Below are 26543 nucleotides of genomic sequence, written 5' to 3'. Positions count from 1 at the left end.
AACTATTACAAAGGAAATAGGGAAGCTAGATAAGTTGCTTATAAAGCGAAGAATGAAACTGAAGAAGAGGTTAAAAAAAAAAAAAAAGTCAAAAGAATAACAGTGAAAGAAAGCATCAGGACTACATGATCCTTGCTGTAGGTGTCAACTCACCAATTTCTGAATATTTTTGATAATGTAATGACTAATTAATTAAGGACTAGATTCAGTTACCTTTCTTATACAAAAAGAGTGATGGATCTGATTTAAAAGTTAGCTACCATTCTTTTTTTACTTTTTACTCAACATGGTAGAATCTAACCTGAGGCCTGCCTTTGAAAAGTAGAGAGTTATGTACAAGAAAATCATTATATTAAGAAACATTATATTAGGAAACATATAATGATTAAGAAAATCATTATATTGAGAAACAGACCCGCCATTTTAGCAATATTCTGCAGCACACATATTGAGCACTCTGTCAAACCGCATTCTGCTCATCTTTCCACCTGGTGATAAAATGATACTTTTTCCTCTTTCACTTCCACTTTGGCATTACAGTAAACTGCGCTGTGGCCTCAGACACTAAGATGTCAAACTACAGTATAGTAAGCTGGACTATAAATGAAGATGAATGCACGTCTCAGCAGAAGGGTCAGGCATAGGATACAAATTAGAGATTGTTTTTCCTTTTCTTGGCAGCAGATTCTGCCCTCTGTTTTCTCAAAGGACCTCATAGATAGAATCTGGTGACATGAAACTAGGGAAATATGGTAAATCAAGCCCGTGGAGTACCACTTCACTTTTCCTCACAAAGTGGGTCACTTGTACAGTGTAACTTTAATGAACTCAATAAGAAAGACACAATCTGGATTTTAGTAAGTATGAATATTTACGACAGATGAAAGAATCTGTGCAACGTGGATAGACTGTATTATGCAGGAGATCAGACTAACGGACAAGCAGAAATCCTGTGATTTTACAACTCAGGTACTTACCTTACTGGCAATAGCAAAGTAATTTGTACCTTCCTGGAAAATGAATGAATAAATAAATAAGATCACATTTTTTTCAAATGTGGAAACTTTGATGTAGATTTTGACAATTATCATGGAGAATGTAGAAGACAGTAATGAAGTTAACTTTACTTATGCTTAAAGAAGCTGGTTTTGTGACTAATGTTCCATTCTTACCGAGAATTTCATCTGAGTGCATATTTTGAATTGCTTTTGTTATAGCAAAAAAATCTTATTTAGTGTTAAAAAAAGAAAAAGAAAAATTTTTAAAAAAGGATACAAAAGGGAATTTTGTCTTGCTTTTGTTAAGATGAGAGGTATTTTGCATTTGGCTGAAGTCACAAAATTTTACTTTACTCAAGTTAAAGAGCGATTGAAGAACAAACATCTTTGTAAACTATCCCTGAGGTTCTCTCATCTGATGCTGTTTCATCCCTTGGAAGTCTTTGAGAGTGTTTCCAGTTGTGTTTTGAAGTTGTGCCATCTATTTTACATAAAAAAATTTGTTTTTTTCTCATTCAGAACTGGTCATGGTGTTTAGTTTTTAGAAACAATTCTGAGCAAATATTTAGGAGAACTTGAGAGATATAATACAAATGCACAACAGCAAATGTTTAAAAATGTATGCCTCGTTTTAATGATCTACATGTATTCCTTTCCTTCACGCTATTCTGCTTTGCAGATGAATTTATATGTCTTATTCAGTTTCTAGACCTAAGGTTCAAAGTAGTCCTGCTTAATATTTTAAAAGCTGTGTTAATGTTTTTACTGTCACCCTTAACAGTTTAGTTTTTTTCAATCCTACTTTTATCTCGATAGTCATTGCTAATAAAATAAAACATTATGTCTGTGCATTAAATAAAATTATCACTTTGACAGAAATGCAGAATTATTTTCTATCATTCTATGTTTTTTCTGTATTAGCAGATATTCTAGCCTTCTGATTTACTCTAGAAATTTAATCTTTTTCGTCTTCTTGTTATACATATGAGATACACACTGTAATGTTGATGAAGAATTCTCAGCGCTATAATATTTTTTAATAGACTGAAGTTGTGCATGTCTAATTGGTGTTGTAAGCAAGGGTGCAAACTCATTTTTTTGTGTTGCCAGACAGCATGAAATAATTAGTAAGAATCAATAGTCATGTCACAAGAATAAGTACTTGTCTGATCAGTTTAATACCGTTCCATTTGTTACCCTGTATTTCTGTTTATGACATGTATTTTAAGTTAAGTTGTAGAGCCCAGGGCTTGGGGTAGTTTTTACATGAAAAGAAAACAAATTATTTCATGGCTGTATTAGAAACATATTGTTTCATGATCTAGTTTTGAATAAGTATCATTATTTACCCATTAAAATGATATTAATACTTTGCATTTCATTGTCTGCTGGCCAGATTAACATTTTGGCATCTAGTCTTTATTACAAAATATCTTGGTTAGAGAAAATGATTATGCTTTGGTGTATGTGGCCTTGTGTAACTAAACCTAGGTAAGATTCAAATACTAAGTATGGGTCAAAGAGTATTGTCTATGTCATAACTCAGATTTCTTCATTTTTCGTGCTGCTGAACATTGGATTGATGGTTAGATATTCATGACTATTCAGAGAAATGACTAGGGAAATATTTATAGTACAAACATGTTTCTATGGTTTGTTTTGTTTGCTTATTCAGGAATTGAGGAGGCAACAAAATATGGTTTTAATTCAGAGGTCAGTTGAAATGGACAAGTTTTCTGTTTCACTTTGTGTATATTATACAGTGCACTATTTTGGTTGTTACAGTGCAGGCCACTGGTTAGACAAGAAGATTCCTAATCTGAACCTTGTAACAAAACTAACCTTTCAGTATTGTGTGCAGCTTTCAGTTCCACAATATGAGAATAACATAAAAATACTAGAATGTGTCCAAAGGAAAGCAACAAAGATGATAAAAATCCTAGAAGGCATGACTTATGAGGAGTGGTGAAGGATACTTGGTTGATTCAATTTAGAGAAGACTGGTTGCAAGTGGAAACCTCATACTGCATGAGAACTACCTGGGGAAACAAAGACAGAGCAGTACACGTAGAATGAGGCTGAAACAGAAATTGAGAAGGACAGAAATAAATGGCAGCGTAACTAATTTTGTCTAAGACTAAACAAACAAACAAATCACATGGATCCTGTTGCGGCAGATTTTAAGTCTAAAATTGGAATGAGGTCTCATTGTTTATGACCAAAAGGAATAATCCTGAATGAATAAAATCTCATGAAGTAACAAAATAGAAACTATCCATACTTTCTGCTTCAGTGCTGGTATTCCAGTTCCCCATCCAGTTTAGGCTTTCATTTAGAACACTGGGGTCATAGAGACAGTTCTGAAGACATTCTTTTTTCTTTTTTTTTCTTTCCATTTTGTGCTTGTGCTAAGGTGACAGACAAGGCACGCTTGGAAAAACTGGGTTCCACACAAGAAAATTATGCAGTTAAGTGTAACAGTGTTGCAAAATAAATGCTTAATTATATATACATATATTTACAGAGTGAGAGATCAACCCGGACAAGAAAGGTAGGCAGCTAGTTAACGTCCTCTTCAGTTTGGATCTCTCTACTACAATGGATTCGCATTGCACACCTGTGATCACCTAAAAAAGCCACTGGGTGTCGCTGATGATCCGCACAAGCTCAGCTTAACCCTTTAAGCATTTTCTCGTAATGAATGGATAAGTCAGCAAAAAGGGCACTCTCATGACCTTGGGTACTTGAATTGCTTACCATCAACATTCTCAGCAAGAAATAAATAAGAAACTCCCAAAAGCAGTAGGTACTTGGTCACTTGATCAATAAGAAATAGAATGAGTTCAGATACCTCAAATTATTAATTGAATTCACATTCAAACTTAATAGCTACTCTTGACTCTTAAAAACATCATAGCAGGCCTTTGTATATGTTCCAATACATAATCACCTATCTGGAGGGACATTTATTTTTAACAGTGGTCTATGTTTGTTTTTTTTTCCACAGTGAATGGTCTGTGCAAGAAGGCCAGAAATTTGGTGATTCTTATTTAGTTGTCTCAACAAATATGTAATTTTTTTCTGGAAGGGTTGCAGAAATTCCTCTCTTATCTGGGGATCCTAAATTACCTTTTGTGTTTGATGAGAAATAAATAGTCTTTCTTGCATACTCTTGCTAACTGAAAAGTGAAATTCCCAACACCAACCAATAGGAAATAGCTGCCTGCCTGCTATAGCAGGAAGAGTAGTGGAACAAGAACAGCATCAAACGCAAAGTATCTACTCTCATCAGAAAGAGTTGTTTGTTCTTACAAGTGGTAAGTTCATGACCATTATGAGACAGTTCCTTCCTTCATTAACTAGTGAATATACTAAGAGGAGAGAAGTTAGAAGTGCACTTGTCTATTGTAGAAACTAGGCTAAAAAGAACCTTTGTTTTTTCTATGTATTTATTTGTGCCATTCCATTCTATCTGGACTTAAATGACTTTTTGTTTTCTCTTGATTTAATTTTTTTTCTTTTCTTCTTCAAGCAGCTGTCATCTCCTTGAGAAACCCATACATTAACAAGTCTTTTTCTCTCTAATATTTCAACTGAATACTTTACTGATGTCAATGTCTCTTTTTGTTCACGGATAGTACTGAGATACTGATCAGAGTTTTTAAAGAGTCCTTCACAGATAGAATAAAACATATCACAATGAGCTCTTTTCACTGATATAGTTTTAGATAGCTTATTAGCTATATGCTGTGAAGCCAACTGAGTCTTTAGAGAAAGCCATAGTACACTCTCCAGTTAAAAGGGTATTTAGCTGCCCGGTTGAAATTTAAAAATGTATAATGTGTCTAGCTGATAGTAATTTGTCTATATAAGCAACTCAGAAGCTAGCAGATAATGGTTTAGGAAATGGAATAATGTTTGAGAGGATAAAAAACTAAGTTGTTTTAAAGTCTTAATGCTTCAACATCTTATTTCTTAGTCAGCTCCATCATCCTATCTCTGACTTCAGGCGATGACTTAAGCTATGAAAGAAAGGTAAGCTAGCCTCCAACCTGTGCTTCAGTACAAAAAGAAACACAAAATCCATTTTCAGTCCACAGTGAGGTGAAGTATTCTAGCCTCTATGGAGATAAACTGTTCCCTAAAGTATATGCTCTGCTAATATTAACTACCTAACTAACTAAATTCCTACTGATTATATAATTTGACTTTAAAGAAAACGTTTTCAAGGCTCCTTCTAGCAGGTATTCTAGCAATGTATTCTGTGGGATAATCACATACACACTAATGAGACATCAGTTATCTTGAGAAGAATAATTGTATTATTTCTTCATGACTGAAATAATGTAGAGGCACTTGGTTTGATGGGACTTTGATTTTTAGATCTTGTATAAAAGCAGCACTCTACCACCTAGGGCTGTTGTAAGTGAACTGTTAGGTCCCAGCTTAAGCAAGTGATTGAGCATCTGGTGAAGGAGTGTGGCTGGCCTGGGAAGCACAGGCAAATTGTTTTCACCTGTGCCCACCAGGTGACCAGAAGGGGTGGACCCAGGGAAGAGCCTCCCCGTGCTTGTATAAGGGCCAACCATGAGAGGGAGAATGTTTCTGGGATCTGGGTTGCTTTCTGAGAAGAAGTGCTGCATAGCTTGAGAGCATCTTTGCTAGTTGGGTGAGTTCAAATCTTTGTGTGACTATTGGCCTGCCTGCAAATGCTTTGCCTGGTATTGCTAAGAACCTGTCAGTAGCAAGTTTGTTCCTTTGTGAGGAGAACAGCTGTAAAACCTGATATAAGGTTGAATGAAGCATGAGAACAATGGGAAATTATAATAATTACAGTCATATCCCATGTGGTTTCTGTATTTGAGCTAACTCACTAGGTTGATTTTTTGTTTTGGTCAGAGGAGATTCATATTTTTATAAAGCTGTGTCTTCACTGTGAAGTAATGCATTATAGTAAGGCTGTTGAAAGAGTTAGTGCTCTTCTCCTAGTGTCCACACTGTATGTTTCACATTAGATTTAGTTTCAGAAGAGTATTGTTAAACACTTGCTCTTAGTTGCATGGACTGAATTTCCATTAGAAATTGGAGCATACAAATAATATTTCTTTGGGTACATCTCATAGTTAGATTTTTCCAGAAAGGAATCAAGTTCATATGCTCAGAGGCAACTCCACAACTCAAAGTACTGAAAATTGTAAGTTTTCAGGCTATGCACGCTGTGATGCCCTCCTGAAAAGATCTAAAATGCTAATGCAGAGACTCTAATGGACAACGTTTGGTAACATAATCATCTAAGATTGTCCAGTTACTTTAGCTGAAGTATATGCCTTCTTATCTTTATTTTAATCTTCCAAAGATAAGTATTGCTATATACACTTAGAACATCTTTCAAACTGTATTTTGTCTTAGATGTTTTTATGGCATGCTCAGAAACTAGGGCCGAAGACAAAACAGTGCTGGGGATAAGCAAGATCCTGACTTATTTCATGATGGCAGGTGAGAAATGTAGGAAAGCTACAACTGGAAATGAGAATTTTATTTTGTCTTCTGGGAAATGTTCCAAAAATACAAATCCTTTAGTCTTGTATGTTGCATGATAGTCTTTGTTGTTATTCAATTTGAAGTCATAAATTTAGCTGTATCAGACAACAACTGGAAATTTGAAAAATTGTGAAAGAGATTCCCATACATGATTTAAAAAAACTAAGCCAAGTGAAGAAACTGAAGTTCTTCACTGCATTTTTTTTTTCCCCAAAGCAAATACTTACAGATTAACCACTAATATGTATGTCAAGAGATTACATGTGAGGAAAAAAAAAAAAAAAGGAATATAAATGCAGAAAAAGAAACAGTAGAAACAGAATGAGCCCTTACAAACTGTGATGACAGACTTAAACTGAGATCAGAGATGGGAAAAAAATGAGTTGGAGAACATTTTAAAACATCTGGGCAGTTGATGATTTTTCAGGGAACATTTGGTACTAATTAGAAGAGACACAAATGCAAAAATTGTAAATGCAACTAGCAGTGTAGCTTGGGACTTTCTTTCTCAGTGATGTCTTTATACAAACAGTGGTATTTGCTCTGTGCTCAAGCAGTACCAGCCCACCCTGCCCTATACAGTAGGTTTTCCATCCTCTTCCAAAAAGAATCAAAATTATTTGAATACCTCTCCTTCAAGCCAGGATAGTCTGTGTAGTGGAGGGTCTGCATTTAGTGTTCCTTCAGGTTATGCACAAAGAACTCAAGTGTTGCACACAAGAAAGACAATGAGAGCTTATTTGTCACCTTGAGAGAGATTAAGATCACTTACTCTACACTTGTGTGCTAACCTCTAGAAGAAGGTGTAGGGCTGTGCAAAGAATGGTGATAAGAAAGGAAGCAACCCTTTCAGATGAGCAGGGTTTGAGACGTACCCTTTTGCAAGAGTTTCCTTCTTTCCATCTCAGGCCTCTCTAGACGCCCATTCTGGCTGCTGTGAAGCTAGTTTTGAGACGTCTAGATTCTTCTCTCCGATGTCTGGGCAACTCAGCTCTCCAGAACTGCATAGAGTTATATTACTAATCGTCAACCATCTTATCTACTCTGTTGGCTAAATCAGCTATACTAAATGTAGAAACTGAGGGAATAAAAAACTGGTTTATTTGGAAAAGGTATTTTTCTATCAGTTCTGCTTTTGGCTATATTCATATTTGATACATGGTGTTCAAGAAGTAACCCTTCACAGAATGCTTAATTTTGTGTGTAATGAGCTCTGCTAGAGTTGACAGTGAGGGTTGAATCCAGTGTATTAAGAAGCAAAACTCAGACTTTTCAGAAGTTTCCTGCAGTGATTTTAGTCGTAAATCTTTAACTAACTTTACTTACTGCAGGACTAGGAGGACATCAAACCTCTCTGAAAATCTCACCCTGAGAGTGAGGCAGAGTTCTGTGCTCTCAAATACTGAATGGGGTGGATGGTCCAGCATCAGAAATGTGGATCGTTACAGAAATGAGCACAAAATTGTGTTATCACATTAGATAGGGGACATGAAACAGTATGTATCATTTTTGTGCTTTCATATCTGATTTGCGTTGGCTATGGGAAAGCAGAAGTCTTGTGACCCAGCGTAAAGCCTGCCAGCATGTACTCAAATGTTTTGGACAAGATGGCAAAGTGGCTTTGTCAACTCACAGAGTTGACAGTAAGGGAGAAGCAATTTGTGGCATGCGGCTGCAGCATTTTTGGTTTAATATCAGCTACTTTAAAGATGAGTTGGCTGCATCATTCAATCACAGCCTGAGTCAAGCTTTGCCAGCTTAATATTTAGTAGGTGGATACAGACTTTGCGTGAGCTCAGTATGGGTCGGATGGGATCCAGCTGTAATCTTGAAATTGTACAGATACTGCTGACTTGCTGTTTGGTCATGAATTATCAGATCCTACCAGGGAGCTTGTTACATTATTTCAGGCTTAGGCCCATGATAATATTCTCTGTTTTCTAACCAAACCAAAACACTGAGGAGTGTGTTGATATTTGCTGAGAGGAGAGTTTATTTAAAAAAAAAAAAAAAAGCCTTAGACGAAACCAGTAGAAGATGCAAAAATATCTGCTATAGGTCATGTATAAACCCAGACTACCAGAGTACGTTTCATGGAATGAGCACTACTGTCTTCTTACACCGGTGATGAAACTCGTGTGCCTAAAACCATCCAGATGTTCAAAAACTAATTTATTTATCTGCTTACATGTGACACTCTGCACTCGGACACAAAGGTAAAACATTACCGGATTCTGTTTGAAACTGCAACTCTTTGTGGAAACTGGCACAGACAGTACAAACCAGGGCCAAAGTGAGTGCTAAAGTGCATGTAAATCAATAGCCCTAGTCTGTTAACTTCTGAATGCCGCAAAGATCGCTTTTTTCAGGTTACAATCAGGATGCCTTGTGCCTCTGTTGTTGACTGCTGTGTTCTCACCCTGGCTCTGTTCACAGCTCTGCCCTGCGTGCTCTTGGCAGGGATCAGCCTCCCAGTGGCAATTGTTCCTCTCCACGCAGTCCAGAAGCGATGCTAGGAGTTGAATATTAAAAAGTAGTATCAGAATATCCTCTTTCAAATAAAATACACCATTTGTTTAATCTGGAAATTTACAAGTGTCTTGGGGTGCTGAGCTGTCCTAGTCAGCTACCTTAGGGAGCCATTGAAAGTCCTAACTCTAACAAAGGTGTCACTCTATATTTATTATATCTCAGCACAATCAAACTGGCCACGTAACTAGCCAGGGTGGCTTCACATAGCACTTTAATCTTCTCCTTCCCTTTTATTATTAATTACATCTGTGTATTGTCTCATTTTTTTCTCATAATTTAGAGCACTGTTTTCCAGAGAAATTAGTGAAGACAGCTTCCTTTCTCTAATATACACTTGCCAGTAAAAGATGTACAGATTTTTCTGAGCACAGCATATATTTGCTGGTGGACTTTTTTCAACAGGTATAGTTGCAAGCAGAATAAAGTCTGTTTCAATCTGGCATTCACCTCTAAGCTTTAGCCTTGACTAGAATGCTGACCAATACATGTATGCCTCTGGACCTGTGTCTGACTAAAATCTCACTGGTTTTAGCATGAAGCTCTTCAGTAAAACCCATTGACTGCATAAGTGGGGTCTACTAAGTGCTCTGTCATCCCCTGAGACAGAGAGAGCAGATTCACCAGGCTGTGATTCCTAATTTATCCATATAATTAAGTTCATTAGGCTGAAGTTAAACTCTGTGAATATCTCCCATATCTCTTCATGTGCCTAATGTAGCTATCCTGATCAGAATGAGAGTTTCTGAAATTCTAATAGGAATATTGAAGAATGAATATCTTTAGTTATCAGTCATAAGTTATCTTCTTGTACAAAACAAGCTTGTTGCTATCAAGGAAAGCAGCATCTTAGATGTGAAGTCATTCACTGTCATCTAATAGTTCCCTCAGTGTTCTTCTATCTCACCCTAAGTAATCTTTTTATCTTGAACAACACAGAAAGCAAATGTATCTCACTTCAGGACTTTCTTTTTTCTTTTTGTCCCTCTTCATAAGGATTCTGCATCCCTCTGTGTTTGTCGCACAGTTGCAATGAGCTTGATGAAGACAGGGAAGTGAAAGTATGACAGTTTTACAGAATACATTTAAACTGTAAGATGCAACTGTTGTTAGCAACACAGTTCAAAAGCCCAGACATTCAATGCCAGTTGCAGGACACTTGCTAAATGATCTATTTCATGAGATGCTTGAGATAGACTCTCTGAAGTCTCCCTACATGGAGGGATGTCACAATAGGAACTGTTAGCATGGGACCTCAGGTTGGAGTAAAGATCCTTTCCTTCCTAAACAAAGTTCTGTGGGCAGCTCTGTACTGGAGCAGCCCAATGCACAAGCAAGAACTGGTAGACTTGATACTGATCTTTCTTCTCATGCTTTCTATAATCACGAGTGATTAGTATGAACCTCTATTGCAAATTAGTGGTGGAACTGATTAGGAAGCTATGTTTCTGCAGTCCAAAGAGATGCAGAGCCTCTGTCTCATGCTGTACGTTGCAGGAAAGACTTCTTCACCACCTCTCTAGTAAGAAGGCAGTACCTTGGAAACAGCAAAATTTCCCACTTTTGCTTGTGTTTTTCAACTAAGATTTTTCTTGTTTGTTACTATTTTGGCTGATCTTGTATGTAGACAGCCAATGCCTGCGTGTCTTCTTAACTACATAAATAATTCCATAACTGTAGAATATTGTCTGGAAAACTCAATAGATCTTAAAAATTCTACTGCAGTACGGTTATTAACCTGCATACTATTGTAAATCATCTGCTTTTATATGTGATTCCCTTTTACCTGATAACATTTACACCTAAATTTTATACTTATGTCACCTATTCTCTCTTTTTAGGCTTCTTCTAACAAAAAGATATCCTAGGAATTAGTCATTTCTTAATGATCTTCTTTAGTTCGTGCATATTTGAAACTTTTGATTGCAAGTTTTGTTCATTGCAGCACTTCATTTACACCAGGACAAGGCAGTTTTGCTTCTTCTGCTTATCTGACATTTACAAAATAATCTCTGGGTACAATATTCTGCAAGGAAAGCTTAGCTACATGTATGATTTAATAATAAATAGACCGAATTCAGAACTCGGAAAGTACAGGAAACATGTGAAGCTGACAGCCCTCCAAACTCCTGTCTTTATTTACAGGATAACAACTGTAATGGAAACTTCTTCCCCTTAATTGTGTTTTATCCTACTCTCATGATAACCTCCCCCACGTTCGTTAAATCGTTGGCATCTCAGCTAGGGTTTGCAATAGAGTTCTTACTGGTATTGTTACTTAATGTGGAAGCCTGTGCACCCGTAACTTGATTGAGACTGCCAACTTGTTTTCAAATGGCCTTATATTTCTACAAGTTGATGTTCATCATCTTTTCCTCATGACTGAGATGTACAGGTCTTGTAGTGATTTTTTTTAACTCTATGAATACTGTACTGTAAATAACCGTCTGGATATAAAATTATCTATGGGAAGATAGCAGAGGCTGTGTAAAAACACTATGGTAGGTGTAGAGCAAACAAAGGAAATGACAGAGCCTTTATTTGAGAAACAGGTGCTATAGGGAAAGATTAAAGAGAAATTAACTCACCCCTCCCATTAACAGTTTGGAGAAAGGGGTGAGCTGAGGAATGCAGTGCCCTTGCTCCCCCTCGCCCTCACCCCCCTTGCTCCAGGCAGTCAAATGTTTGTGTATTGGTTCAGGCTGTGACCTTGGAATTCCACTACAGTAGGAAATATCATGAAATGGCATTTCACTGCTGTAACAAAAACTCTCTACATTTGTCATACGCAGTAAAGGAGGTGATGTTTAAGCTTACCTTAAATTTTCAGACTTCATGAATATACCCACATCTTCCATAATCACAACAGAATAATAATACAATAAATCAGTTTTATGAGTCCTGTCTCTATTAAATCATATGAATAGTAATTAAATTGTGCAATGAAGGAGTCACTGAATTCAATTTCAACAGAAATCTAGTCCTCTTTCAGAAAAGATTAGGTTTAGAGGTGAGCAGTAAATAGTGTAAGATAAAAAAGGAAGGGTGTTACTCATACTCTTTTCTTCATTGTTTAGCATAGGAAAGTTTATGGTATTAGAAGTGGACAAAGGTAGGGGTAATTAAACACTAGTATTTGTAATCTAGAATCTGGAGGGATTAAAAAAAAAAGGAAATATCTTTTTTGGTAGTTAGCTGTTACTGCCCCTACAACTGTGACAAGTGAGCATTGTACTCATGTGGGTCAAATTGAGCTGAGTTGCTCACCTTTAAAAGAACGCATTCTCTTCCCATTCAGCTCCTTATCCTTATTAAACACATTTCTTCCACCACAGCTCACAGCCTGCTGGAGAGATGTGCGAGTTACTTTAAAGCACTGCCAAGTAGGCACTAATTGGTGCCCCAACCGGCAATCTCAGGAGACAGGCCAAGGAAGGAGACTGAAGGACTTTCCAGGTCAGCTCGGAGGCTCTTGAGGCAAACTTGTGAGGCTCAGAGTGCTCCTGCCTGTGTTTATATCTCTTTTCCAGCATTGTCAGCCTAACGCTGTTAATGAGCACGAATTATTCCTTTCTGAATAATTGTTTCAATAAAGCACACCAAGTTTCTTCCCTGCTTGAGTTGGGAGTGTCACTGAAACTAACCATCTTACGCATACATATGCAAGTCTCCGAATACCTCATGTGCAGTACTATGTTAAAAAAAAAAAAGTATGTCTTATAAGAACAGAAAACAAATTTAACTCTAAAAAGTGTTTGTCAGCAAACCTGAACCTATGTGGGCAGTGATCTTACTACTTGTCAAAGTTTGAAGAGAGGAAATCTTAATTCTTTGGAGGTGGCATTTCAGTTCTTAATACTTTTTTTTTTTTTTTTTTCCAGGCAGATATTTTAACTGACTGTAGCTTAAGGGCTTCTGTATTATTTGATGGGTATATGCTTTTCATTATTTTATTGCTACTTCACCCATACCTGCAAAATTAGTTCATTTCAGCAGAGGAACACTGAGCAGAAGCGTGACCTGTTCTTCAACAGAAAGAAGGGATTTCCTTTAGTCTGAAGACAACAAATGACTGTTCTCTTGACCTTGTGCCAGAGGTCCATATGTCAGTTTTCACTTGCTTCCAAAATGAGGTTTACTCATTTTTTAGTCTGACTTCTGACATTTCTAGTAGTCTGTATAAACAATAGAGAAGAACTGTGTACTTAAAGAATTATTTTAATACTTTATCCCCCAATCCACTTTTGTTAAAGTTTTTTTTAAAGAAATGTTAAGTTTCAAGCAGTATTTTTATGTACGTCTACTAAAAAAATCTTATTAAAAAAATGCTACTATGCCTCACAGGTTCTAAAATTACTTTGACTGCGTTGAAAGGATAGCAGCAATAAATAAATAAAAAGTAGGACAAGAAGTTCATAGTAATGAGTCCTAAAATGAAGGGTACAGGCAGTCATCAGTACCTTCCACATACTTGGTAGTGATACAACTGTGGCAGGCCTTCTATCAGAGTCTACCAAGAAGGTACTGTTGTGTGGAAAGGGTAGAGAAGCTTGGCAGAATATAAACTCCCTTACGTTCCAACTTAAGCTCGGCTGCCCCCAGCCCATCTGATATCTGAGGATAGATTCTGAGTGATGCTGAATTTGGTGTGATAAGTCCAGCTGTGTTCAATATATGTATGATCATAGTTTTACAAATAGCACCCTGACCAATTTGTTCAGTTGCATTTGAATGGGCTCTCAAAACACATAAGAAGTTTGGCTGTGCCCAAGGAGAGCTTGCAAGGCTAGATTAGTGAACAGCACAGTTCCTTAAAGTAACAGATTGTGGGTTGTTTTTTTTTTTTTTTTTTTGAATTGCCAGTGGAAAAGACACTGTTTGCAAAGCATATGAAAGTAATGAAGAATGTGAATAATAAGGCCAACCACAAACACATTAAATCCTGAAATAAATCTGTAGAGTATTCTATGTTTCCCAGGGGAAGCACTCAATGTAACTGAATGGAGCTTACCCAATATGTGTTCCTATGGTGTGGAAAGAGAGGCTCAGACTGTTGACTGTTCCAGAAGCCAAGGTTCTACTTGTGTATGATGGTATCTTCCCCTAAAATACTTCTCTCTTACGCCATTTTTATATGTAGGTTGCTTCAAAAATAATGCCTCCAATTTATTTTCATTAAAACTTCAACAGATACAGACAGTGCGATTACACTAGTTGATAGAGCAAATTCTCAGTTACAAAATGCTATTTTTCAATGTAGTCATGACCGTTAGCTATATGTTTCTGCTAGTGATGAACAAGAGCCTGCGTGCTGTGCTCACAGAAATCTGCACTAGCAGTGATGACCCATTGTTTCACAGCTGCTATGACAGTGGTGTTGATCACGGAATGGCCTGGGTTGGAAGGGACCTCAAGGAACATCAAGCTCCAACCCCACTGCCACAGGCAGGAACACCAACCTCTCCGTTTAATACTACATCAGGCTGCCCAGGGCCCCATCCAACATGGCCTTGAACACCTCCAGAGACTGGGCATCCACAGCCTCTCTGGGCAGCCTGTTCCAGCACCTCACCACTCTCATAGTAAAGAACTTCCCCCTGACATCCAACCTAAATCTTCCCTCTTTCAACTTAAAACCGTTCCCCCTTGTCCTGCTGTTAACTACCCTTTCAAAGTTTACTCCTTTCCTGCTTATAGGCTCTCTTCAGGTACTGAAAGGCTGCAATGAGGTCACCCTGCAGCCTTCTCTTCTCCAGGCTGAATAAGCCCAGCTCCCTCAGCCTGTCCTTGCAGGGGAGGTGCTCCAGCCCTCTGATCATCTTTGTGGCCCTCCTCTGGACCCTCTCCAACAGCTCTGCCTTTCTTGTACTGGGGACTCCAGACTGGACAAAGTAGTCCAGGTGGAGCCTCACAAGAGCAGAGTAGAGAGGGACAATCACCTCCCTGTTCCTGCTGGCCACCCCTCTCATGATGGAGCCCAGGATACCATTTGCTTTCCAAGCTGCCAGAGCACACTGCTGGCTCATGTTAAGTTTTTCATCCACCAGGACCCCTAGGTCCTTCTCTGCACGGCTACTTTTAAGGACTGCTCCTTCCAGTCTGTATAGATATCTGGGGTTTCTCCGGCCCAAGTGCAAAACCTTGCACTTCACTGTGTTGAACCTCATTAGGTTCACCGGGGCCCACCTTTCAAGTTTACTGAGGTTCCTCTGAATGGCATCCCTTGTTTCTGATCCCATCCCTCACGAACTTGACCAGGATGTGGTCACTACAGCCCAGACTGTCTCCAACCTTGACATGTTTAACAATCTCCTCCTCATTGGTGAGCAGCAGGTCCAGCAACACTTCACCTCCGGTCAGTCTGTCCAATACCTGAACCAGAAAGTTATCATCAGTGGATTCCAGGAGCTTCCTGGACCGCTTGCAGCTCGCTGTGTGGTCTTTCCAACAAATATTTGGATGGTTGAAGTCCCCCACCAGGATGAGAGCTCGTGAGCACAATGCCTCCCACATCTGAAGCAAGAAGGCCTCATTAGCAGTCTCCCCTTGATCAGGTGGCCTGTAGTATACCCCTATCACCAGCTGGCCTTTATTAGTCCCATCCCTAATTCTAACCCGCAGGCTCTCAACCTGTTCCTGACTGTTTCTCAGAGGGAGCTCCTCACAGTCTATCTACTCTGACATAGAGGGCAACTCACCCACCTTTTCCTACCTTACCTATCCCTTCTAAAGAGCCAGTACCCCTCAGTGGTAGTATTCCAGTTATGGGAGTCATCCCACCATGTTTCTGTGATAGCAGCAAGGTCATAACTTTCCAAGTGTATTACAGTTTCCAACTCATCCTTCTTATTTCCCAGACTCTGTGCATTGGTATAAAGGCACTTCAGCTGGGCTTTCCACCTCACTGCCTTTATAGAGGATCTAGGATCCCCTAGAACAGCAGCATCCCCCTGCCCTATTCCATCCCTTTGTACTCCACCCTCTTCGCCCATCAAGTTTGGTATGAGTCCTCAAACTATCCACTCAACCCCAGTGGCCCTCATTTTGTCCCCTTCCCCCTTCATACCTAGTTTAAAGACCTTTCAATGAGTACCGCCAGTTCCTCGGCTAGGATCCTCTTACCCCTTTGACACAGGCTACTTCCATCTGCAGCCATTGTGCCAGGTGCTGAGTAAATTGCCCCATGGTAAAAAAAAATTAAAAAAAAAAAAAAAATTCCTGTGTTTGTACCAATCTAAGCCATTTATTTATGAGGTGGGTTTTTTGGATCCTCTCAGTATCCTTCCCTGCCACTGAAGGTATAGAAGAAGAAAACACCTGCACACCCGTTCCATCAACTACCTGCCCCAGTCCCTTGAAGTCTTTCTTGATAGTCCTCTGGCTTTTCTCAGAAACTTCATCACTGCCAGCCTGAACTGTCAATAAGGGGTAATGATCAGGAGGGTGAATCAATCCAGGAAGTTTCCTAGAAATGTCCCTGACCCATGCCCCAGGGAGGCAACACACCTCCCTGTGGGTAGGGTCAGGCTGACATATAGGGCCTTCCATTCCTCTCAGAAGGGAGTTGCCTATGACAATCACCCAGCTTTGCCATGGAGCCTCCACCCTGCTCCACACTCCATGTTACTTTTTACTTAGGGTCAGCATACCAGGCTCCCGTGGTGTTTGCTGACAGCTAAGCTTGCAGGTCATGGTGCTTTGGGAACTGTCAGGGAATGGTTTATCCACCACATTCCACCCTGAAGATTTACCTTCTTTCAATAAGTCAATTCCACTATTTATTCCACATAACCCACTCTGAGTCTATAGTCTCTGAAGCTTCACGGTCTTTAGAAGGAACTGGGGAGATCACATGCAGTCTTGTTATTGGAATTAGAGCTGGCTCTCAGGCTGCTCATTATTTATGGGATAAGATTAATACCAAAGACTTAAATAGTTTGATTGCTGTTCAGAACATGGATCGCTTTGTGGTTTGGATGAGGTCAGAGCAGGCCCCCCTGTGTGTGAGATGGGCATGGGTGGTACCCCTTTGAGTGAACGTTCTGCAGGCAATATAAGCAGGTGTATGGGCCAAAGAAGTGACAAAGCGTAATGTATGTGCTGAAAAAGCAGATTGTTTGTAAATAACAGCACCATGTACAGGCAAACTGAGTGATACCAGCAGATACTACAATTCAGTACCTTGCATGGAAGCATTGTATTAGTATATGCATACGTATTAGTATACTGATATGTATTAGTATTTGTTAGTATATGCATTAGATTCCCTGGAAATAGGAGGGCTCTTCTCAGAAATTGTGTAGCTACTTTTATTTTAATGTATATAATTAGTGTCCTTTTGTCTTTTGGTGGTCATGTTAGAATAAGAAATTGCCCATGCACCCAGCTCTACAATAAATCAATGTCAGCTTTCTAAACTGTCATTTAGTTTGGAGAGTTTTCTTGGTTATGGTTTTTGATAATATGATGATTGAATGTCTTAGTTTCAGCTACCTGTTGGGTTAAATCACAACATTGACTCATAGTCATAGTATTTGACTTATAGTCATGAAATTTAGCGGAACAGTGTTACCAGTCCTGAGTAGACATAACAGCCAAGCCAAAGGAGGAGGCTGGGGGCAGGAGGGAGCATACTGTCTCAAGTACATGTATTGCAGACTATCATTACCCCATAAAGGTTCTATAAATAAGATTGTTATATGCAAGTACTGAATGGATGAAAAATTGTATCTCTTCAGAATAACTTCCTCTGCTGTTTATAAAATTGCAAGCCTTTTGAGTGCAACTTAATACTGAAATTACTTTCCAGCAAAAGAAAATAGAGAGGAATTTTTAATGTTTGGAGTCATTGCTCATCTATTTTTGTTGGAAATCTTTTTGATGCCTTTTAGTTTACAAATATCAAATCCATGTAACTTGTGAGATCTGTTAGTAGAAAGGGCAATTTGAAGTTAAAGCTCCTGGCTTACTGTTTTTTTCCATTTATACTTAATGAATTTGATTCCAGTAGAAAAGAAACAGCTTATATTTCACAGAATCATAGAGATTGGAAGGGACCTCTGGAGATAATCGAGTCCAAACTGCCTGCTAAAGCAGGTTCCCTACAATAGGTCGTGCAGATAGGTGTCCAGATGGGTCTTGAATATCTCCAAAGGGGACTCCACAGGCTCTGTGGGCAGCCTGCTCCAGTGCTCTGCCACCCTCACAGTAAAGAAGTTCCTCCTCATGCTAGTATGGTACTTCCTGTGTTCCACCTTGAGCCCAGTGCCCCTTGTTCTGTTGCTTCACATCACTGAAAAGAGCCTGGCCCCATCCTCTTCAATATTTGTAAGCATTGATAATATCCTCTTTCAACCTTCTTTTCCCCAGGCTGAACAGCCCCAGCTCTCTCAGCCTTTCCTCATACAGTCAATACTCCAGGCCCTTCATCATCTTTCTGGTCCTCTGCTGGACTGCCTCTAGAAAATATCTGTTTTTCTTGAACTGAGGAGCCCAGAACTGGATTCATTTGTTATAATAAAAGTGATAGACGTATTAAAATATTCTTTAGTCATTATGCTTATCTTCATTTCAAAAATAAGGATTCATTTTCATTCCAGAAGGGGGAAGGAATGGGAAAGAAGCTTTCTTTCTTCCTCTTGCTTCAATATAAAGCTCTTTCTGTGTTGCCTCTGGTTCCAGATTTCCAGATTTTCACTTAAAATATATGAGTATGAGAGAAAGAGAATAGAACAGATTGTTAACCATAGTAATTATGGGACTCTCATTCGTCACTATTTCAGGATGGCAAATTATTTTAACCTAATTCATATCAAAGCTGTGTCTAATTTATCCTAAGTATTGGGTGCAGTTTTCTTCATGCCTTTCTTTCAGTACTTGATGTAAAGTATATCTCAGTCTATATTTTGTTTCATGGACTACACTGCTGCTCTTTCTGATTTAGCTGTGCCAATTTCCATCTTCAATTTAGGGTGAGCAACAAAACACCACCACTTTTTTCACTCAACACCTTTGTTATTCTCTGGCTTCAAACCTTCTAATTCCTCATTCATTGAGAAGGAACAATACATTTCGTGATGACTCACATAATACAAATAAGTAGCAAATGATGAATAGCACATAGAGGTAGAAGATTATTGTCATTTACCTTAAGGCCCCCTTTCACTGCTTTGGCAGTATAAAAGGATCTTGAAGTCAGAGAAAGCACTTCTTTTGAGGTCCCTTTCAGCTAACAGATGGGTGAAAAGGCACTGATTATGAATAAGTAATAGTAAACAAACAAGCAGCCTCAGAAGAAAAAAAACATTTACAAATATGCATGAATGATATCTAAGGTACTCATTCTCACTTTTGCAAAACAGATTAAGCAATTGTATTACATGTCATATTTGTCACAAGTAATTTCTCCCACAATTCCATAATAGGTCTAATTTAAGACAAAGTTTGGAGGTAAGAAAGACCAGACTTACTGTGAAATGAATGAGGCTGCATGTCATCTGGAGATGGCACTTCCATAATTACTATGAACAATGAAGTGCTTTGATAGAGGCTGTATACATAGAAAAAGAGACAATCTGTTATATCTTTTATACTGACTTGGAGGTCAGAGGCAATGTTATGCCAACATTCTTTTTAATCAGAGAGAGCGAAGGTGTGGGTGTAAGGGAATTGTCAGGGATTTGGTAACTGACTTGTATACTGCTTTAATTTGAGATCAGTAAAAATGATCCCCAAGAATTATCTCTCATCTCAGCTGCTTAATGGAGCAGCTGTACTGAACTCATGGTTTCAGCTTCTCCTCTTTGAGAAGACAGAAATCATAATCAAGATTTTATTCAGCTTGGGCCTCATTTAATTTTTCTGGAAATTATAATGATCTGCTTCTAAGTCTGTGAGAGTGAAGCCTGTTCCCCATACTCAAAAATGATTCACTGTCCTCATTAGAAATATTTCATGATTCATTTCTTACAAAACTTAGTCAACAAGTTTGACACCTTAGCTGCTTAACATACACTGGGTCATCAAACCTACAACCTTTCTCTTCAAACACTTCTGCTCCCTGCTCCGTTTCTTCTTCTTCTTCTTCTTCTTCTTTTTTTTTTTTAAGTCGGAAAACATCTAAAAAAAGATATATCCTTCTGAGTCAGTGGTCAGTTCCACATCAACCTGTTCAAAATGCTTGTGAGTATTTGCATATTTGTGAACTTTTTGTATGTCTGTAGTCACAAAGAGTTATGAAGTAACTGTGAAGTATTACATTTCCACTGGGCAGCCATGAAAAGAATGGAAAAGGTATGAGATCCATACCTCTGTCCTGTCAAACAGAGCTAATAGAGGTGAGTACAGGGATGCCATGGCACTAGGCTGTGCAGTGGACGGTAGGAAGCGAGTAACTCATCTCTGCTCTCATCATCTAGTAAGCAGAGCTGCCTAGCCTCCTGACTGACACACACACAGATGTCCGTGGCAAATTAAATATCTTTGGGGCTTCTATCAAGAAACAATACAGAGTATCTGAGTAAGAGATATCTTAGAAACTAGAACTGGAATCAGAAAACAAGAGGTGTCCTTTTCTTCTAGGTCTAATTTAACAGAAGTGGCAGCTCTAATGCTCCTTATACCAGAATAGCAGCTTGAAATTGTTGAATTGTGAGATAGAAACGCTCAAAACAATTAATGTCATCAGTCATAGCCCATCCTGGGGACCATGTTAACCGTTAGCTTGAAGGTAGTAACATGGGAGGTATATTTCTACATACAACTGAGCTACCTCTATGAAGCTGCTCTGAAAGTAATGCCTACTATTTTATGATATTGGCCCACATTCTTGGGGGCAGATGGTGATATAGCAGTAGAGATTGAACCTTTCCACCAATACACCATTACATTTTGTTGCCATGTGACAGATGGCAGCAGAGAGGTGTCTGACAAAGCTTCTGACATGGAAGTACATATGAAGACAAGGGGCGTTATGGAATTCTTCTAAGCAGAAAAAATGGAACCTATTGATGTTCATCAACATTTGCTGAACAAAAACACATAGCTAATGGTGGTGATCATATTGAAAAACAGTGTTTTGTAGCTGAGAATTTGCTCTATCCAATACTGTTGTTGTGCTGTTTGTATCTGTTGCAGTTTCCATGGAAATAAACAGGAGATATCACTTTTGAAGCAGCCTCTGTTATAAAGACTGAATTCCACTTTGAAAGTAGAATCTATCCATTAATACCTCAGATCAGGTTTTTTCTCCTAAAGCAAAATCAATGAATTCTATTAAATATTTTCTTGCATGGTTCATCCTTTCTATTCCAAAAATGAAATTATTTGAAATTTCTATTGTAATGCACTTGTCATTAACAGTTCTGGAAAAGATAATAAGCCCCTAGCAAGCAATAATGAGCAGTTATTCATGCAAACTGAACCACTGTCTCCACTGAGCAAAGTTCAGTCTCCCTAAAGAACCAAACAGCAGAGAAATTGTGTCTGCTTTGAAGAACCTGCCATAGGGCTGTGCCACTATTGCAATGCACGTGATGGGAAAATTACCACACTGGCATTTTTCAGTGACTCCTGTAGTAAGAGTGATGGTCAGTTAATAGGAGAATTTCCTAAGAAACGGTATTTCCCCGTACATACATGCCTAAGGTATAAATGGCATAATATCTAGCATAAGAATATAGTGACATTGTGAGATGCTTCTGATGTTTTATCTTTCAGCTCACTCTTTGTGTTTTCTGGATGAAGTCGTGAAGGAAAATGGTAATAAGAGTTCTGGTTGAGCAGTTTAATTACTTTTAGCTGAGTCCCCTGTAGTGATTTCACTCCAGTTTCTTCTGTCTTTCACATGAGGCTCTTCTGGGGACTGAAGGAGCCTGGAGGAGGGGGAAAGACGAAAATGAATCCTCCCAAGTAATCCTGAACAGAGTAAAGGACTACAGCGTGTCTACTTTCTCTCCCAGTTTGTGTCACAGAAAACTTGCCTTTGTTTCAGGAGTGAAACATTCAGATTCAAAATGGTATTTATCATCTCTCTTGGCAAGTTAAACATCATCAGTGGTAATGCTTTTAATTGAAAATGATTCATATGGTTCCAGCAGAGTTCCTGTGGAAGTCAGTTTTGCACAAGGGAATGTGAGGGATGAGCTCAATAGAACAAGGAACAAACCAATTACAGAGGTCAAGCTGAACAATAAACCCATTTAAAATGAAATTTTTCTGAGTTAAAGATTTGGCAAGTAGACCCTGCCAGTACAGCATTTTCTGTCTCTTATATTCACCTGCTGCTGGCCAGTACCAGGTACATTGCTGTGGGCTTTTGTTCTGATCTGGTATCACAGCTCTTGTGGACTTAAAAAATGACCATAGGTAGAGTTGTGCTGTCCTAATGTCTGAAGTCAGACACAACTAAATTAGTTGCTCACTACTTTTAGAAAGTTCTCTTTACTTTGTTTTGTAGCGCTGTGAAGCAAAAGCATCAAAACTGTAGCTTAAAAAAAAAAAAAAAAAAAAAAAATCAAAAGAGACCTGCAGCTGAGGCAAGGACAAATTATTTCAATAGGCAAAGGATTGTTTGAGTCTGTATTTCTGTTTTGAAATCTCAGTCCTTCTGCTTTAGATCTTGACATTTTTTTTCCAAAGGATTTGAACAGTCATACAATTACTCACATAGCCTGTATGTGTGTACACATCAGCCCCCCTACTGGTGATTTTCAGCTGGATATTTTATTCTTTGTACTTCTTTTCTTCTCTTTTCTTTTCTTCTTTTCTCTCTTTCTCTTTTTTTTTCTTTTTTTTTTTTTTGTGTGTGTGTGTGTGTGTAAATTAAAACAAATTCATATTTTGTGTCTTGTTTTCAAAAGCTTTCCTACACTTTTTGTTGGCTTTTGTCTTCTCCTTTTATCGTTTGAGCAATGGAACATGAAATAAAGAAAAGAAAGATCAAGAAAATGATAGAAGGTTTGAAAAGCAAGATCTGTGAGGGGAGAAAAAGGTTAATAAGATAAATGGGATATTCAATCTAAAGAAAGGAAGACTTAGAGAAATCGTGATAGCTCTCTATAGATATGTAAAGCGACAAGGGAAATTATTCTCATTAGTCACGCAGGACAGAGTAATATGACTGAGCTATTGCAAGGAAAATGTAGGTTAAATATTACGAAAAACTTTATAACTATGAAAAGACAACGAAACAAACTGCCAAAGGATGTTAGGGAGTTACTGTCTCTAGAGGTGTTCAGAGTGAAATAGCTACTTTTCTATTAGAGATTGTTTGGGACCAAGAATTTGAAAGAGGAAACATGATGCTGGAAGAATGACATGGGTGGATGACCCATCAAAGGGCTCTTCAGATTTAAATACTTGTGTGATTTTGATGATGAAGGATGATATTTGAAAGAATGATAAACACAATGAGACATGAAGAAGAGCGCATAATGAAGAAGATATAAATGGAAAGAGAGCTTTAGAAAAGTTGTAATGTTTAATAGCAAAATAGACAAAAGGCTGAAGTTTTGATAATTAGAGAAGTAATAGAAATACCTCATCATTACCATGAAGCCTTCATCTTTGAGTACTTGTAGATATCTGTATAATTTTTTGTACTCAGTTGTCTAAGAAAGCACAAGTAGACATTTTAAAGCTCTTTGTACATTTGAATTATGTAGTTGACTGTTTTCAGATAAAATGGAAGGACCAACAAAGTAACATTTTTCTGTATGCTGCAAAACATACCACAAAACTGTGAATTTTCTGTATCTTCATATAAATGGGCAATCTGGAGTGGTCCTTTCATATTAATGTGTGAAAATTGTGTTTCTTTCATAATTTACCTTAAAAAAAAAAAAAAAAAAAAAAAAAGTCTTTCCTTAAGGCGTTGTCCGTAGTCATGTATCTTATCTAGTAATTTTACATGAAACAGAGGGAAAACAGTCTGGGAATTATCTGATGGAAAAAAAAAAAAATCAAACTGTGTCACTGTGCTAATGAAAATGGTTCCATGAGGTGTAAGTCAGTGGAGAGTCTCATTTGCTGTCTTTCCTATGTGCATTACCTCTTATTGCCCGCAATTATCTCCTACAGTTTGCACTCAGGAGTACCTTTTAGATAAAAATTGATTGTTATTTTGTAAAATGCAAACATGTAACCCACATAGATAGGTCTACTGAAATACTGAATGTCAACATTGGAAACAATTCACACCAGAAGCCAAAATGGACACTGGCTACATTTCAAGAAGAAAGGTACTTGGAGCAAGTAGATTTATGAACATAGAGCAAACAGACAAAAGCAGACAGGGTGACAGCAGACATACACTAATGCAGACACAAAAACCCTTGGATCCTTTTAAAAATTCTGAGAGAAAAAAAAAAACTTGTCTTCTCTTCTAAATCAGCACTGCACCTGGCTGGGCTGTTACTTATATAAAACTGCTTGTAATGCTGGAGCAGATTTTGTTCAAGACTTCTGCAGGAGAGGATATGTTTTGTTATTTGTTTGTTTTGGTTTGGTTTAGTTTGGTTTGGTTTTAATGTGTCAGTCACATATATTGTCTCCTTCTACTCTGAGTTTTCTTCTCATTATTTCTGTGGACTTGTTTTCATTTATGTCAGAGTTCCTGCTTTGACAGGAAAAGGATGTGTGCTTTTCTGTATTTGAGTATGGATAATCTGAAATACATTTAAAAAAAAAAAAAAAAAAAAAAAAAAAGAACCTTGGAGTTGAGGAGTTGTGCACTGTGTGAGGGCTGTCTGTGCAGGGCACACAAGGCTGCTGCATGCTTTGGGAAGATTCAGATGAAAGAGAGAACCTTTGGAAAAGCAAATGCAAGCACACTGAGTGTAATACAGGGCTGGTTTAACTTTACAAGTCTTTATTTTGATATATGCATCTAGGCAAAGCCTTGTTAGTGGAAGTATACAGTTCAACAGAATGATCATAGGAGGTACTATTATTTTTCTCCAAAAACCAACATTAAATATTTTTTAGGTTTCTTCATTTTAAGCCATACTTTTTTCTCCATGAAGCAATATTAATTTCAGTAGAACCACTTGAAAATGATGATAGTATACATTATGAGGAAGAATGGCGCAATCTGGTCTCCTATAGTGTGTAATAGGCATCACTATTTATTAAGCATGAGGATCATTTATGATTTCAAACTTCCCATTCCACTGAGAGGAAAGATTAGCATACATTTCCAATACACCTTGTCTTGATTATGCAGTTCCAGGTTTTAAATTCATTTTGAATACTGATATTTAGCCTGTGAGAAATACCAAATAAGGAAACAGTACTTACACCTGATAATATACTTTCACTTTGATAGAAAACATCAATACGGTGGTATCTGGGGACACAAAACATTCCCACACCCTGCATTTGTACTGACCATGATTAAGAGATGAAAGAGGTGACTGATCACTCTTATGTGTGCTGGAATCTCTGCAAACCTGGTGTCTCACTCCAATTTATAGGAGGGAGAGGAGGTTCTTTGATATATGATCTCACCCAGCATGAGATTAAGAAACAACGGTTCAAATGTTGGTCTGACCAGTTTATTACAAATCCTAGTCATTCAGGGAGAAGGGGAAGGGAAGAAGGGCAATAGAAAAGATAGGAAATAGAAGCAAGGAGTCTTTATAGGAATCAAGAGGGAGATAGTCACCACCATGGGTCCAGAGTGGTTTGTAGTTCAGTCACTGATTTCAGTAGCGGTGGGTCGTTGGGTGTTGTTCCATTGATGAGGACAGTGACCACAGCGACGACAGCGATGATTGCAACAATTTCCAATGTCATTACAAACTTATTTATAGTCAGCTTTTTTTTGGAGTGACAGCCTCTGGCTTTTGGATCTCAGCAGGAACTCCTTTTGTTCTCATCTGCCTGGCCTTGCCAGCAGATAAGAGGAAGTATGGAGGCGCCAACTTGTATCTTGTCTTCACAGGACACAATGGTATCATCCCCCAGTCTCCCATAGCAAGCAGGAGTTATTTCAAAGTGGTTTAGTACAGGAATTCCTCCAGTAAACAGTCCAGTAAGCAGTCCTGAGCACTCCCTTCTGAAGGCAAACAGTTCCAAAGAAATGCTTTCAAATGTAAAATTGTCCAGACAGTGATGTTGATTGCCACACAGCAACACCCACCTCTCATCTCCTTGAGTCTTATCAGAAAAAATACCTCTGGAAGCAAGCTTTGAGCCAGAAAACAAGGAAGGATTCATACACCTGGTGTGGCAGCTCTGCAGCCATTGCTTGAACTCATGCACTGGAAAAGCAAACAAATGCTGCATTGTAGTACCAAAGATCAGGAGACAGTTTTCTTCAGAAGATGCATTCGCATTAGAGGCAGTCCAGATTTTCGGGCTTCTGGTATGATGAATGCACTGCAAATCTACATTCATGTGTCCAGGCTGGTGATATCTTGCACGTTTAAGACTGAAGATATTTGGGGGTTTACTTTTCCATTGCTGTTTCTGGGA

At 38.3% G+C, this 26543-nt stretch overlaps 1 long non-coding RNA gene across 1 annotated transcript in view; it reads left to right on the top strand.

Moving 5' to 3' along the window:
* The first annotated feature begins 504 nt into the window (after positions 1 to 504).
* The window catches only part of LOC121110691, a 147646-nt gene continuing 121607 nt past the window's right edge, over positions 505 to 26543 (top strand). Inside the window, exon 1 of the long non-coding RNA XR_005859591.2 lies at positions 505 to 969. This is a non-coding gene — a long non-coding RNA (uncharacterized LOC121110691). The remainder of the gene's footprint in view (positions 970 to 26543) is intronic.

The sequence above is a fragment of the Gallus gallus genome, chromosome 4 (assembly GCF_016699485.2).
Source record: "Gallus gallus isolate bGalGal1 chromosome 4, bGalGal1.mat.broiler.GRCg7b, whole genome shotgun sequence".
In the NCBI taxonomy this organism is placed as follows: domain Eukaryota; kingdom Metazoa; phylum Chordata; class Aves; order Galliformes; family Phasianidae; genus Gallus; species Gallus gallus.
Note: the sequence above shows the minus strand (reverse complement) of the source record. Positions and strands in the feature narration are given on the sequence as shown.